The following is a 14,891-nucleotide window of genomic DNA, read 5'->3' on the forward strand; positions in this document are numbered from 1 at the left end:
GGGAACTCCAAGGGAAGTTTAATTTCATATTCTTAGACAATGAACAATAGATTTTATGCCTTCAAGCCGTCAAGTAAGAGGAAGGGATAAGTTTTTAAAAGATAAAAAGGAGGAGAGCCTGTCTGGCTCAGTTGGTGGAGCATGCGACTCTTGATCTTGGGGGTCATGAGTTCGAGTCCCACACTTGGCATAGAGACCACTTAAAAAAAAAAAAAAAAGAAAAGAAATAAAAAAGAAACAAAGTAGAAATGAGACTCTCTCATAAACAACAGATGAAAGCCAGTTTAGGGGTGCCTAGGTGGCTCAGTCGTTTGGCTCAAGACACGATCCCCAGGGTCCTGGGATGGAGACCCACATTGGGCTCTCTGCTCAGCAGGAGGCCTGCTTCTCCCTCTCCCTCTCCCTCACCCAATCCCTTTGCTTGTGTTCTCTCTGTGTCAAATATATAAATAAAATCTTTTAAAAAAAAAAAGCCGAAGTCTAGTATAACCTCTTTGGAAGCAATTAGGAAAGAACCATTTAAAGTTTTAAATGCTTCCTTTGATTCAGAAATTTCATGTCCAAGATGTCTTTACTGAGATATACTCAAGCCTACACACAGATCTACATATAATTCACTGCAATATCAATCAAAATAGTAAAAGATTGGAAATAGTAAGCAAAACTGGTTAAAGTAAGTTTTACAAAATCCATTTGGACAAAGGAATTATTATACAGCCTTTTAAAACTGTGAGATATAGAAGGCTCTCCAAGTTCTTTTGTTAAATGAAGATAGTGGGAACCTCATTTTTTTTTTTTTTAAAGATTTTATTTATTTATTTGACAGAGAGATCACAAGTAGATGGAGAGGCAGGCAGAGAGAGAGAGAGAGAGAGGGAAGCAGGCTCCCTGCGGAGCAGAGAGCCTGATGCGGGGCTCGATCCCAGGACCCTGAGATCATGACCTGAGCCGAAGGCAGCGGCTTAACCCACTGAGCCACCCAGGCGCCCCGGGAACCTCATTTTAATTAGAAATAAAGAAGGGGGATAAAAACAGAGAGAGGGAAAGATTAGGAAAAAAGATACTGAGAAATACTGAAGAGAGAGACATCCACAACTACATGCACAGAATATCCTCTAACTTCAGTAGCCTTTGGGAAGTGGGGTAGCTATAAAGACCAAAATCCTTACTTTAAAATCCTTACTTTCTCTCAAGGTATACTTTTTCGTACTGCTTCAACTCTACCATGTTTATGCCTCCTTTTCAATTTAAAAAAAAAAAAAAAAGTTTTTTCTTTTACTGTAACAGCACTACAGAATAAAAGATGTGGGAAAGAGAGATCAAAAGCAGCAATTAATTCCCTTTACATCTAACCCATCTCCTCCATGAAGTTTTCCCTAACAATTCCAGCTGAAAATGACCTTTTCCTCCTCTGAACTTCTCAACCACTTACTTATGTTGCTGCAACTATATATTTTTTTCATTTACACTTATTTCTCAACTAGATTATAAGCTCCTAGATCACAAAGGGATTTTAATGCCTACAGTGCTTAGCACAATTCTTTGGAGAACAGTGGTACTGAATAAAAACATTTGGACAACTTACAGAAGGACTATCCAGTCCTAGGGCATTTGGGAAACATGAACGTATTCTAAGATCCAGGGATGATTTAATCTGGCACAACTCTATGTGGGAGACATAGGTCCCAAGCAAATCCTTAGGACTCTGATTTTATCTCACTATCCAGACAGAAAAGTGGACTTGAGAGTTACAACTCTAGAAACTTTCATATCCAAACACTTGGGGGGTACTTAAAATTAATATGATTGAAAAAATAGAGGATTTCAAAAGCTTAATAAAAGAAATAGTCCCCACCTCAAGAAAATACACAATTGGACTGAATCTGTCCTACCAATCAATAAATACTGACTCCTATGCATGTGAGGAGACAATAAAGATTCATATCAGAAATTAAGAACTGTATTTTCAGCTGTGGTAGTCTGGGAAATTTACCTAACTGAGGGAGGATATGAACTGGACCTTAAAGACTAGGCCTAGATAGCAAGGGAGAAAAGCCAGAAAGAAGCAGTGTGACTGAAATAAGGGGCAAGAAAAATGGGAAAGACTGATTTTTTTTTTAAAGATTTTACTTATTTATTTGACAGAGGGAGAGAGATCACAAGTAGGCAGAGAGACAGGCAGAGGGAGAAACAGGCTCCCTGCTGAGCAGAAAAGCCATTGCAGGGCTGGATCTCACCAGGACCCTGAGACCATAACCTGAGCCAAAGGCAGAGGCTTATTAACCCACTGAGCCACCCAGGTGCCCCAAAAGATTGATTTTAAAAAGACTATGATAAGAACTGAATATTAGGTTAAGGATTTTGGATTGTACTGTGCAGATTTTTAGGCAAAAACTCTAATCAAAATGCTGTTTAAGAAGTACAGAGAGGACTTAGGCAAAGAACAGAGACTACTTTGAAAGCTGATATATAATCTAGAAATAAAGGGCCTGAATGACAGTTTTAGAAGCGGCAATGAGGGGCGCCTGGGTGGTTCAGTTGGTTAAGCAACTGCCTTCAGCTTGGGTCATGATCCCGGAGTCCCGCGATAGGACCCCTAGGATCCAGTCCGCATCACACTCCCAGCTCAGCGGGGAGTCTGCTTCTCCCTCTGACCCTCCCTCCTCTTGCGCGCTCTCTCTCTCTCTTTCAAGTAAATAAATAAAATCTTCAAAAAAAAAGAAGTTGTAATGAAAATATATTTAAGAGAGAGATAGCAATAGGACTCTGCAAAAACAAAACCAGTTTATCCAAATCCACTCACTTAACATTTATTGAATATTTACACACCCAGTCTTAAAATACCTTATCTCGGAGCTCTTACCAGTGATTTCTTACCAACAGAAACTGCTCTCTCCATATTAAAATCTTACTCATTCTTCAAAGTCCTGCATCCTGATCACCTGGTCAGAAAGTAATCCCCTTCCTCCTCTAAACTAGTCCTTGATCTTCATAAGCCAAATAGATTGCCTTGTAGTGAAGTGATGAGTAACTGACTGTGTGCACTTGGAGGTCAAAACCTTTTTAACTCCCACAGTGCCTTAAACACTACAAACTTAACAAACACTGGGTAAGTATGTGTGTGTACAGGGGAGTGGGCAACCACCAAACAGTAGCAAATTAAAGATTAAAGTTTAAGACTAGAAGAACAGAGGTAGGAAAAGTCATTTTAAAAAGTAACATGTGAGGGCCTGAGTGGCACAGTCACTTAAGCGGCTGCTTCCGCTGAGATCAGGATCCCAGGGTCCTGGGATGGAGCCTCACATCAGGCTCCCTGCTTAGCAGGGAGCCTGCTTCTCCCTCTCCCTCGGCCTGCGGCTCCACCTACTTGTGTGTGCGCTCTCGCGCGCTCTCTCTCTCTCTCTCTGTCAAATAAATAAATAAAATCTTTAAAAATAAATAAATAAAAGCAACATGTGGGAGATATTTTGTACTTTGAGGAGAGAAAAAGAAAACTGGAGCTTTTTGGACTTCGCAATTCCAGATTCACCTAACTTAGGATCCAACCACCAAAGGCTTCCACCATTCCAGATGTGGTTGTGCACTTTGAAGTAGCTTCCTGAATTCATTTTATTGATTCCTGATGAAATTATTGTTAATATTTAACACAGTAATAGTTTTTGTCTTATCACATGAAGGAGATACTACCGGCCCTCCAATGGATGTAACATGTGTGTAGTCTTTTCACTGGCAAAGTTAGATTTTCCTAGATGCAGCCAAATACTTGCTCTGACTGCTATGGGGCCAAACATCGTGGCCGGGGTGAAAATCTTAAAAACACAACCACTACCAGACAGGTAAAGAGGAAAGAGATGAATGTAGATGGAGCAGAAGGTATTTAGTCTAAAGACACAATTCGGTGAAGAGAATACTGGGTAATCCTTAAAACATTTTCAAATAAAGCTGCTAAATTTCAATCTGGAAACAAAATCAAGCTGATACAGCTACTCTACAGAGTGACTTAAATTCAATAATCCATTTCACTGATGACAGCTTTACTGAGAGTAAAGAAAAATATGACTTCATTTTCTTACAACAGAAGGAGGGGACCGAAAATTCTCCCCCCCTCCCGCTTACACAAGCACATGTGTACAAGCACTCGCTTTGCAGCTTACAGCATATACTAGGGTGAGGTCGGGAGCTCAAGTCATTTTACTCCAAACTGATGAGTCAGCACTGAAAGGTTACTATTATCTGGTATAAAGAGCTTAATCCGTTTAATGTTTGACCAACAAAATTTAAATATAAGGACATTCTACATATTTATACAGTACATTGATTTTATAAATATTTTCCAATATAATGAACCTTGGAAAACCACATACTCCATCCACTTTATTTCATAAATTTTAAGTAAGACCTAGAGACTGATTTGCAGGAAGCTTACAGTACTATCTTAGAAATTATTCTCTTCACAGGTAAGTATCATTTTTAAAGTAACAAGCTAACAAATGATACTGATTAGGTAACAAAGTGGGGAAATATTCAAAGGTAAATTTTTTTTATATAAATTTATTTTTAGTAATCTCTACACCCAATGTGGGGCACGAACTCATGGCCTACAGATCAAGAGTCACATGCTATTCCAAGTAAGCCAACCAGGCCCCCGAGATTTTTTTTTTTTTAAGTTGTTTTAAAACTGAACGTATGATCACCAGTAACAATTAACTCTCATTTATAAAAATGTCAGTTTAGGACATTTAGATTATGATAAATAAATACTTCCTCTCAAAGTAAAAGTAATTTGGTTTTAGATTTCACTTAAATAGAACAGCAAAGAATATTTACTCTGAAAGTCTCCCCCCTCACTTTTTTTTTTTGTTAAAACTCTTTCTTCCCCTCCCCACGCATTCTCCTCTTTTGTGCTCAAGTTCTCAAATGCATAAGATGGAGGAACAATACCACAATGCAACTGCAGGCTTCCTGCCTACTAGCCAGTCATTATTCTTGACTCGAGAACTTTCAAAACACTGCTTGGGTTGCTTTGAAATTCCCTCTTTCAGATTTGCCCTCCTTCATGGAACATCTATTTAAAAGAATGACTTCAAAAATGTCTTGCTACACCCAATCACAACTCTCTAAACAAACTAAAAATGCTGGCTTTAGGTATGAAAGTGAGATGTAAATGCCTTAAATTCACTGAACATCAATCTGAAAGTATAGGACAAAAAAAAAAAAAAAGTCTATTTCCGACAAGCATAACAGTATTTTTCTCATACGTTTATTAATCCTGTTACTGAAAAATTCTGTATTTATGAATTTTTTTATCACTTTCATCACTACCATCACTTTTTAACACCATATAGATCTCGGTCTTGGAACTACAATTGGATCAATGGAAAAGGGCTACCTTAATTATTACTGACAAAGTAAGGTGCACCCCAAAATGAAGTATATTCACTTATTTTTTAAAAGTTACCAAGGGCAGAAAAAAATTACCAGCAGCAGTCACCTGGAAACCTGGGGAATTTCCCACTTCCTTTGACCACACTTTGATGGTGGCAGTAGTACTTATAAGTTTATTTAGTTGTTGAGATAAACCAATGGTGCTATTCTATCTAGACCAAGATACGGGGTGTAGGGAGGGGGGATAAATTATATACCCAGTTAAACATGGGTTTTTTCCTTTTTTTGAAGGCAATAGCATTGAAAGTGAACATCAAACACCTTGGTACAAGAGTAACAACTAGTCAAATTGTTACAATAAATAAAAATTGTTCCAACACCTCTAACAAAAACAAAAAGACTAATCTATTTCAAACAATATTCAAAAAAGCTCAATCCCAGTACAACCAAATAATTTAGCTAGTCCCCTGGAGTTTGTTATAATGGGATTTAACCTGTACACTCAACATTCAATTAACCATGAGGCTTATCCTAATTGAGGATTATGCTGACTTCTGCAGTCTTTTCCTATCTATCCATCTACCACTCCTACTCAGCTGCCATAGCTACCAAAAGCAAAGCCCCAGGGAGCAGTAGATTATCCATTACTATGTGGTACCCATGCCAATATTCATTCCCTTTTCATCCTTACATGGATGATGAAGAATTAAATTTAGCAATCTAATCAGCCTAGTTTCCAAAAAGTGAAACTTCGGAACCCTCACTCATAACCTCTAACCAAACAAATTAAACATTTCAGAAGAATACCGTCATAGGTGACCAACAGACAAGGAAAGTTACACTCAAAAAAAAAAAAAAAAAGTCACACATTTTCCTAGAACGTATCAATAAAAAAATATTAATAGAAAAGAAAAAAACAGGACACAGACATTCCTAATGAAAAATAGGAAAAATGACTAACAGAAGAGACTAGTCCACTGAAAGTATTCTTTGAAATGGGATAGATAGATCAGACGTCCTTCCTTTGCCTCTAGGCCACAAAATTTACTACAGCTAAATAAACCTTTATTACTGCCCCCCTGTAAACTGACCTACGCCGGCAGAACCTACCAAACTGAGTTAATGCTGACAAAGTTGGGAACTGGCACTATGTAGTCTAAGATTATGCAGTTTATGGATAAATCAGCCTCCTAGACAAGCACAGGTCTTCCCCCTCAACTCCTGCTGTGTATCTTCTGGCCATTTTCCTGTTCATTTAACAACTCTCCACCAGAAGGGAAAGGCGATTAAATTCAAGTCAATTCCATTATTTGTTAGGAGCTGAAAATAAGGTTAGACTCTGGATAAACTGTACCCTTAACCCAAAACAATCTCCCAGAAACCCTATCGAAAAAGCAATGGGCTAAATGAATTTACCTAGCAAACAGTAACAAAATGAAGGAGTAAGACTCATTACAAATAGAGCCCCTCCTCCACTTTAACTGAGAAATGCTCATTTTGTAATCCCTTCCCCCACCCCCAAAAAGCACTCAATAAAATGGAAGAAAATGCCTACATTTTACTGCAGTACTCAATCTCAAAGCTATCCCTGAGAATCTAAACTAACATACAATCACCTATTTCTTTAATCTATTTAACTATGAGAAAGAGAAAAGTTAACATACATTTCCAATACTAATATTCTCTCTCAGAGCTTTAACCACTCAATAATGCAAAGAAAGAAAGAGAAATTAATTCTATACTACGGAATATATAATAAGTTCAAACCAAACTGGGACAGGTCCTCTCTGGATTAACCTATGAGAAACTACATGAGACACTCATCGACATGATCAACAACTCATTTTTCTAGTCCTAAGTAGCATTATAGTAACAACTGCATTGAATTGTGGTCATTTTCCAGTATAGACAGCCACTGGAGGCTATACTCGTAGTCTACATCCTCAGGCCAAGGCTTGAAATTATATAGTCTAAAAAAATGCAAAAAGAAACCCTAAAGCCATTTATTTTAACGCCAATTTGGCACAGGACAATAGTAGTTTGGTTTTTTATCGTACCCTACTGTCCAAACTAAAATATTTTTAAATTATTCTTTTAAAAAATTTCTCAAAAACATAGTAGTCTTTAAAAGAAACTACTCTAGAATCATATAGTTTTTAATACACAAAAGACTAAATTAAAAAAAAAAAACTTATCTTTAGTACGTCCCTGATACGGTAAGGAAGTTTACTTCAAAAGACCAGTCAAGAAGGCTTTAGTAAGTAACCATTTCGAAAACTACTTTTTAGGGGAGCCTGGGTGGCTCAGTTGGTTAAGCAACCGCCTTCCACTCAGGTCATGATTCTGGAATCTGGGGATAGGGCCCTCATCAAGCTCCTTGCTCAACAGGGAGTCTGCTTCTCCCTTTCCCTCTGCCTGCTGCTCTCCCTGCTTGCACTTTCTCTGTCAAATAAATGAAAATAAAATATTTTCCAAAAAAAATTTTTTTAACCATTTTTTTATTTCGCATCTCCTAGAAAAAGAATCCAGCGTCCAAAAGTACACGGACTCCCTGCTGAATGAATGCCAATTTATTTGGGTGGAGGGATTTATTGAAAATAACTACTCATACGGGGATAAGAATATATCCCTGATATAAGATATCTCTTAATTTTTTTTAAAGATTTTATTTATTTATTCGACACAGAGGGAGAGAGAGCCCAAGCAGGGGGAGCAGCAGCCAGAGGGAGAGGGAGAAGCAGGCTTCCTGCACAGCAGAGGGCCTGATGTATGGCTGGATCCCAAGACCATGGGATCATGACTGGAACCGGAGCCAAAGGCTGACGCTTAACAACTGAGCCACCCAGGTACCCCAATAAGTAACACTTATATGGGAGGGAGGGGTGGACAGTATACTCAATTTCAAAATATAATGACATTATTTAATATAATCCCTAGCAGCCTAAATTCTAATATCACTCAATTTTTTTTAACAAATTGTTAGTGTTGGTAAATTCAAAACCACAATTCTAAAACTTACAAAAATAGAAATCCTGTTACTTATGCTGAGGCTGTTTTGCATTTCCAAAGGTTCTGTAGGTAAGGAATATTTTATGGTAAAAATATTTCCTACAAACTGCTCTAGAAACATTACCGCTTCCCACTTATTCCACAATCCTCATGTCCAAAATGTCGTTCTATAGGCTAGAAGCTGACATATACCTTTTTTTTTTTTTAAATACTGATTGGACAATTAACTCACTTCTATCAATACATGAAATACCACTATAATTTAGGATCACAGGCAACCTAGATTACTGCTCATTTAAATGCAGAACCTGAAGCAACCTCCAGTGACAGGAGCTATAGTGTTCAATATCATTTTACATGTTAGAGGCTTCATCTTACATACAAACAATGAACCCTGGCAGCCTTCTTCATCCTAAAGCCCCACAGATTGTTACTTCTTTAAGGGTGTTAGTACATAAGGCAACATAAGCACTTAAGTTCAGAAGCCTTTTCTTAAGAGCTATCAACATTTGTTCAAGACCGTGATAAGAAAATAATATTCCCATCACATTTTCCCTTTCTTCTGTTCATTTTATTTTCCTGTTTTTTGGTACCCAACAAGAGTATGTTTCAAATAAAAATCTTAAGATAATTAATTATTCCAAAGACCAAAGATACTCTAGAAACCCAGTAATAGTCACTGCCTCCCAGGAACCCGAATTACCTGGATTGCAGGGTTTACAGGATAGACTCATTTTTCAATGTTTGTGTACCTTTTCAGTTGGATGTTATATCTACTCTAAATAGAGCAATAATTTAAATATTTTTCAAGAACAAACATTTCATGAACTTCCAGATTTCCGCTTAACAGTTTACGGGGCTTTCATAAGACCTGGGGGGGGGGGGGGGGGGGGGGGGGGGGGGGGGGGTTTTTTGCTGTTGTTTTCTTGTGGGGGGGAGGTGGGGGCCTTTTTTGCTGTTGTTTTCCATCCTCCATACAACCTGCTGCAACACATACTGAAGCTGTCTTGCAGCCAGGGCTCAGTTAGGTGGATTGGAGACCAGGCGTTTAAATCAAGGAGATGCAGCAATCTCACTCAATACTACTACCACTCGCTCATCTCATTCAAATCCATTTAAACCCACTGCAGCAAGACAGCTGGTACTCGCCTTCCTCTTTCTTTACGGTACAGGCTTAATAACAAAAACAGGTTGGCTTTGAAGCGCTGCTCAAAAACTGCAAAAAAAAGGAAGTCTTCACATTCGGGGGGGGGGGGGGGGGAGTTTCGACTTCGGGAGAATTTCATACCTTTCATGTCATTCCATTTTGGAATCCCGAACTCCTCCTGCTTAGTGAGATTCTGAAACGATGCTTTCTCCCTCTCAGAACTGCTCTCTCTTTTGGTTTAACTTTTCCACCCTAAGTGCCCCCAAACTGGAAGCAACTAAGCTTTCCAACGGCTCGTGGCTTTTTGGTTTGGGGGGATTTTGTGGGGTTTTGTTTGTTTCTTTTAAAGCATGTGCAAGACAATTTAAACCCTTACAAACTGAACCAATGTACGTAAGGTAAGATCAGAGATGCGGACGGGATAAACAGGACTAATAAAGACAGCCAAACCCCAAATGTGATCTACCAACTTCCCACTTGCCATTTCCCAACCTTCACACCAGAGGTAGCAAAATGCCTTTTCACTGAGAAAACTGCAGAGAACCTACCCGTGCCCAAAATAAAATTCCGCAGATAATTCGAGTTAAAATACTAAAAATGCCCAAGTGAAGGAGGAAACACAGCAACAAAATGCAACCCGATTCTGAGTGCGACTTGGAGGCTGGCGTGGGGGTCGGTGGGGTCTGTACGGCTTCCCCCGCCCCCTAATTCTTCAGAATAACTGCGAAGGAGCCGAGGCAGCGGCAGGAGGACGACGCGGGGAGCGTTCTAAAGCAGCCCTAAGGGCTGGGAGAAGATAAAAACTTTAGGGACAGGAGGGGAAAAAGCGGGCCCCCGCGGTCCCCCCCAAACTCGTCGGGGTGACCCCTCCGCGAGAAGACCCGCTTGCACCCCCAAGCCGGCTGCCGCCCCACCTCGACTCCCCTTCTTCCTGCTGCGGGCCGCCCCAGGCGGCGGAGAAGCAACGCGGCCCCGACACCCCGAAACTATCTCAGCGCGCCCCCCTCTCGGCGCGCCCCTCAGCGCCTCCGCGGAGGCGCAGCCGTCGGCTCGCGGCAGCCCAGGGACTCGCCCTCTTTTCCTCCGCCTCGCACTCCACCCCCTCGCCCGCCGCCGCTCCTCCTTTATCTCCACTCACCGCCCGCCGCCATTTTCCTCGCAGCTCAGCTTTAAATCGGAAACTCGCCGCTGAGCCCGCAGCCGCCGCCACTGCCGCCGCCACCGACTCAGCCGCCGCGGCCGCCGCCGTCGCTGTGGAGGGGCTGAGGCGGCAGCGGCTGGAGCCGCGGCGCGGGGGCCTCCGGGATATGTAGTCCCTAGGCCACGCCCAGCACTACCGGTCCCAGGGGGCCTTGCGCGGCCCGGGCGCTAGGTGCCCCCGCCCGGCCCAGCTCCCGGGGCTCCAGGGCGTGGCTGTGTGGATCCTTCCGTCGCTTTCGCTCGCTCACTGCGTGGGAGCTGCAGCGGGGTCCGGAGGACTAGAATGCAGCCCTAGCCCTGCCTTTAATCTTGTCACACTTGCCTTCGTCCAGTAATATCTAACATTTACTGAGCGTTTATTGTGTGCCAAGTACTGGTCCTCAAAACAAGCATCCCTTTGGGACCACTGTCATCCTCATTGTTCGGAGGAGCAAACTGAGGCACAAGGTCATAAGCCACCGGGTTGTTCATTAGATGCTAAAGCCACTGGGCGAAAGGTTGTTTGACAATAGTATATTCAGTATATATCATTCCACTATGTACCATTCCACGGAGTAGCTTGCTTTGCAGTGGACAGAGCTGGCAGACACCTTAAGCAGAAGATGTCATCACCAGCACTACCACTTAGCGTCACCAGCAATGGATCAAACTGATACTCTGTGTCTCCTGATACGATGAGATGGGGATGGCATTATGCCTCCTCTGTAGTATCCCTGCCCAAATAATAGCTAACCTGAACCTAACTATGGAGAAACAAACAGACAAACCCAGAATGTGGGATATATGTTACAAAACATCTCGCCTGAGCTCTTAAAAATACCAAAGCGGGAAAGAGATGAGAACCAGATGCATTAGATGAGCCTCGATTGGATCGAGGTGTTTTTTTTTTCCCCTTAATGTAAAAAGGATTTAGGAGGGAAATTTTAGTGTGCACTATATATTAGATAATACTACTGAATCGGTATTAAGTGTGTTGAGCGCCAATAGAACAAAATAACCAAATATCTGCTTTATGCTCTACCATTACCATTTCCCACCCAGGCTGTGACAGTAGCTTCCTCACTGTTCTCCCTACTTCCTTCCAGTCCAGCCTTTCTACCTGGAGTCTCTTCTTAACATAGCAATAGGAGAGGTCCTGGTAGGAACCAAGTCACTGTATGTCTGTCCTCCAAATTCTTTGCAGTAACCTGCAAAGCCCCACACAACCTGTCTTTCCCATCTCAGTCATCTCTCAGTTCTTGTCCAACTCACTACTGTCCTCCAGGTCTGCTGGACTCCTTGGGGCCCTTCCAACATGCTTAGCACACACTGGCCACAGAGACCTTACATTTGCTACTTCTACATACTTCACTTTTTCCCCTGGAAAGTTGTTTTTTTATTATAGGCGTTTTGTTTATTTTTTTAACTTACCTCCCTATTCACAACCTGAGCTGATCAGGAGTCAGAAGCTTAACCTTGATTGACTGAGCCACCCAGGTGCTCCTCCCCTGAAAAGTTTAAATCACTCCCTCCCTCACCCCCCCCCCATGGTCGTTGTCCAAATGTCACTTCTTCAGTGAGACCTTCCCTGATTTCTCTATTTTATAAAGATTTATTGATTGATCGATTGATTTGAGAGAGACAAAGAGCACACGTACACACTAGCACAGGCGTAGTGGCAGAAGGAGAGACCCTTCGAGCCTACTCCCTACCAAGCTTTGAGCCCCACACAGAGCTCGATCCCACGACCCATGAGATCATGACCTGAGCCAAGAGTCAAATGCCCAACCAACAGAGACAACTAGGTGCCCCGATTTCTCTTTTAAATTCCTGACCACTGCAGTCCCAACTTTGTCTTATCCCTCTTCCCTGCTTCATCTCTCTTCACAGCACTTTTTATCATTGGAAATACCATATATTTTTGTTTACTTATGGCGTTTAATATATCTTGTCCTCACTAGATTGAAAATTCCGTGAAACTAGGACTTCTATCTCTTTCGTTTTCTGATGTATTCTCAGTACCATCTACATAGTTTAGCAATAGTACTCGCTCAGACAGTATATGTTACTTGGGTTCACTCCCTCATCAGACGACAGGTAATAAATACTATGTTAGATGTTGAGAACCCAGAGATGAACGCTAAGACCCCACATGAACTTTCCCTTGAACAATTGCAGCTGTCCTGCCACTCTCCTTTCTTCCCCCTTTAGTAATCCCATAAAGCACTCCCTCCCTGCACAGTAGCCAGGGGGATCTTTGAAAAAATCATATACTAAATTATGGCACTTGCAACCTGAACATATTCCAGTGACATCCTATTGCATTTGGGATAAAACCCAGACCCTAATTGACTCGGTCTCTGCTTCCCTTTCTGATCTCAGGTAATACATCTTTTCTCATTTCCTACCCCATGCCAGACACCAACATTCCTGGTGTTTCCTGAAATTTCCAAGCATGCATCAGGGCCTTTCACTAGCTGTTCCCTTTGTGGTCTGGAATTTTCATTCCTCCCAGCTTGCTCCCAATTGTCATTCAGATCTATGCTTGCTATTGTCCTTGGGGTGGGTCTTCCAAACCCTACTGTTGCAAGAGGTCATGAAATTTGTTCAGTTTACTGCAGTGTCTCAATCACCTAGATTAGTGTCTGGCATATCTTAGGAATTTAAAGATTTGTGAAAGAAGGCATCTGGGAGGCTCAGTCATTAAACCTCTGACCCTTGGTCATGACCTCAGGGTCCTGGGATCCAGCCCTGAGCTGGCTCCACGCTTAGTGCAGAATCTGGGGAGATTCTCTCTCTCCCTCTCCGTCTGGCCCTCCCCCGACTCATATGGGCTGCTCTCTGTCTCTTTCTCTCTCTCCCAAATAAATAAATAAATCTTAAAAAAAAAAAAGATAAAAAATAAATATTTGTGAGAGAAAGGGAGAGAAGAAGAAAGGAAAGAAGGTAAAAAGGAAATCAATCTGTCATACATATGTTCAGCTCTCTGGTCTCAGACTTAGTTTGGGGTGACATGACGAAACACCCGAAGAAGGTCAGAACTGAGGGTAAATACGGGACCATTATGGTGCCTCTCACAGGAAAATGGTGAAGATTGAAATGAGCCAGCACGCCAAGCACACTGGCTCCCTCTGTGGCAAAACCTAAGATGAAAAGAGAAGCTGTGGGGCTCTGGCGTTGTGGTTCCTGCCTGAAAATGGTCGCTGGTTCTCTCCGTGGATCTCCAGCACTGCTTTTGCCATCCTGGTAAAGGTGGCCATGGACGCCTGAAGGACTCAGGAGACCAGTAGAAGCTCCATCACTTGAGACACTGCTAGCCTATAATAAATGGGTTCATTTATGTAACCAAAAGATATACATATATAAAAATATGTATGTTCACAGAAAGTGGAGCTGATATTAACAATTAAAAAAACACGTTCAGAAATAGAGAGGGACGCAAACCATAAGAGACACTGAACTCTGGGAAACAAACTGGGGTTGCTGGAGGGGAGGTGGGGAGGGGAAGGGGTAACTGAGTGATGGGCATTAAGGAGGGCACTTCACAGAATGAGCACTGGGTGATATATTCTACCCCTGAAACTACTCACACAGAATATGTTAACTGCATTGAATTTTGATAAAGCATTTTTTAAAATAAAAAACAAACAAAAAATGTTTTAAAAATACATACAAGTTGTTTGAGAACCCAAGAATAGATAGAGCTTTTAACTCAAGGGGTATCAGGAAAGGCTTCCAGGAGGAAGCAACTTCTGCACTGACTTTGGTAGGGTGTTCATGGAACCGGTACATAATCCCGTACTGAGCGACATCTGGGAAACACTATCCTAGACTTAAAATCTAAGCCACATGAGTGACATGCTCTAGTAAGGCATCTGGGAAGATACCTCCTATCGTTCCTTCCTGTTTGCACAAGCTACTTCTCCATCTGGAGGTAGACTTTAATTCCTCCTCTTTGAATTGGGGTTGCTCTAGAACTGTCTGATGAATGGAAACGGTGGAAAGTATATGGTAGGACTTTCAGCTCATGCCTTATGATGATTGGCAACTTCCACTTCCTTCCTGCTGGAACCCAGCCACCATGTTATGGGAACCCCAAGCCACCACATGGAGAGGCCACATGAAAAAAAAAGTGAGGCACTCCAGTCGACAGCCCCAGCTAAGATCCCAG

The 14,891-nt window shown here is 41.8% G+C and overlaps 1 protein-coding gene across 6 annotated transcripts in view; it reads right to left on the reverse strand.

Moving 5' to 3' along the window:
- The window catches only part of NCOA3 (nuclear receptor coactivator 3), a 135,621-nt gene extending 124,802 nt beyond the window's left edge, over positions 1–10,819 (reverse strand). For all 6 annotated transcript variants that reach the window (XM_032838691.1, XM_032838694.1, XM_032838692.1 and 3 more), the window contains exon 1: positions 10,680–10,819. The gene's annotated coding sequence lies outside the window, so the exon portion shown is untranslated. The remainder of the gene's footprint in view (positions 1–10,679) is intronic.
- Positions 10,820–14,891: the final 4,072 nt, after the last annotated feature.

Source organism: Lontra canadensis, unplaced genomic scaffold (genome assembly GCF_010015895.1).
Source record: "Lontra canadensis isolate GAN:19392208 unplaced genomic scaffold, GSC_riverotter_1.0 scaffold105, whole genome shotgun sequence".
NCBI lineage: Eukaryota > Metazoa > Chordata > Mammalia > Carnivora > Mustelidae > Lontra > Lontra canadensis.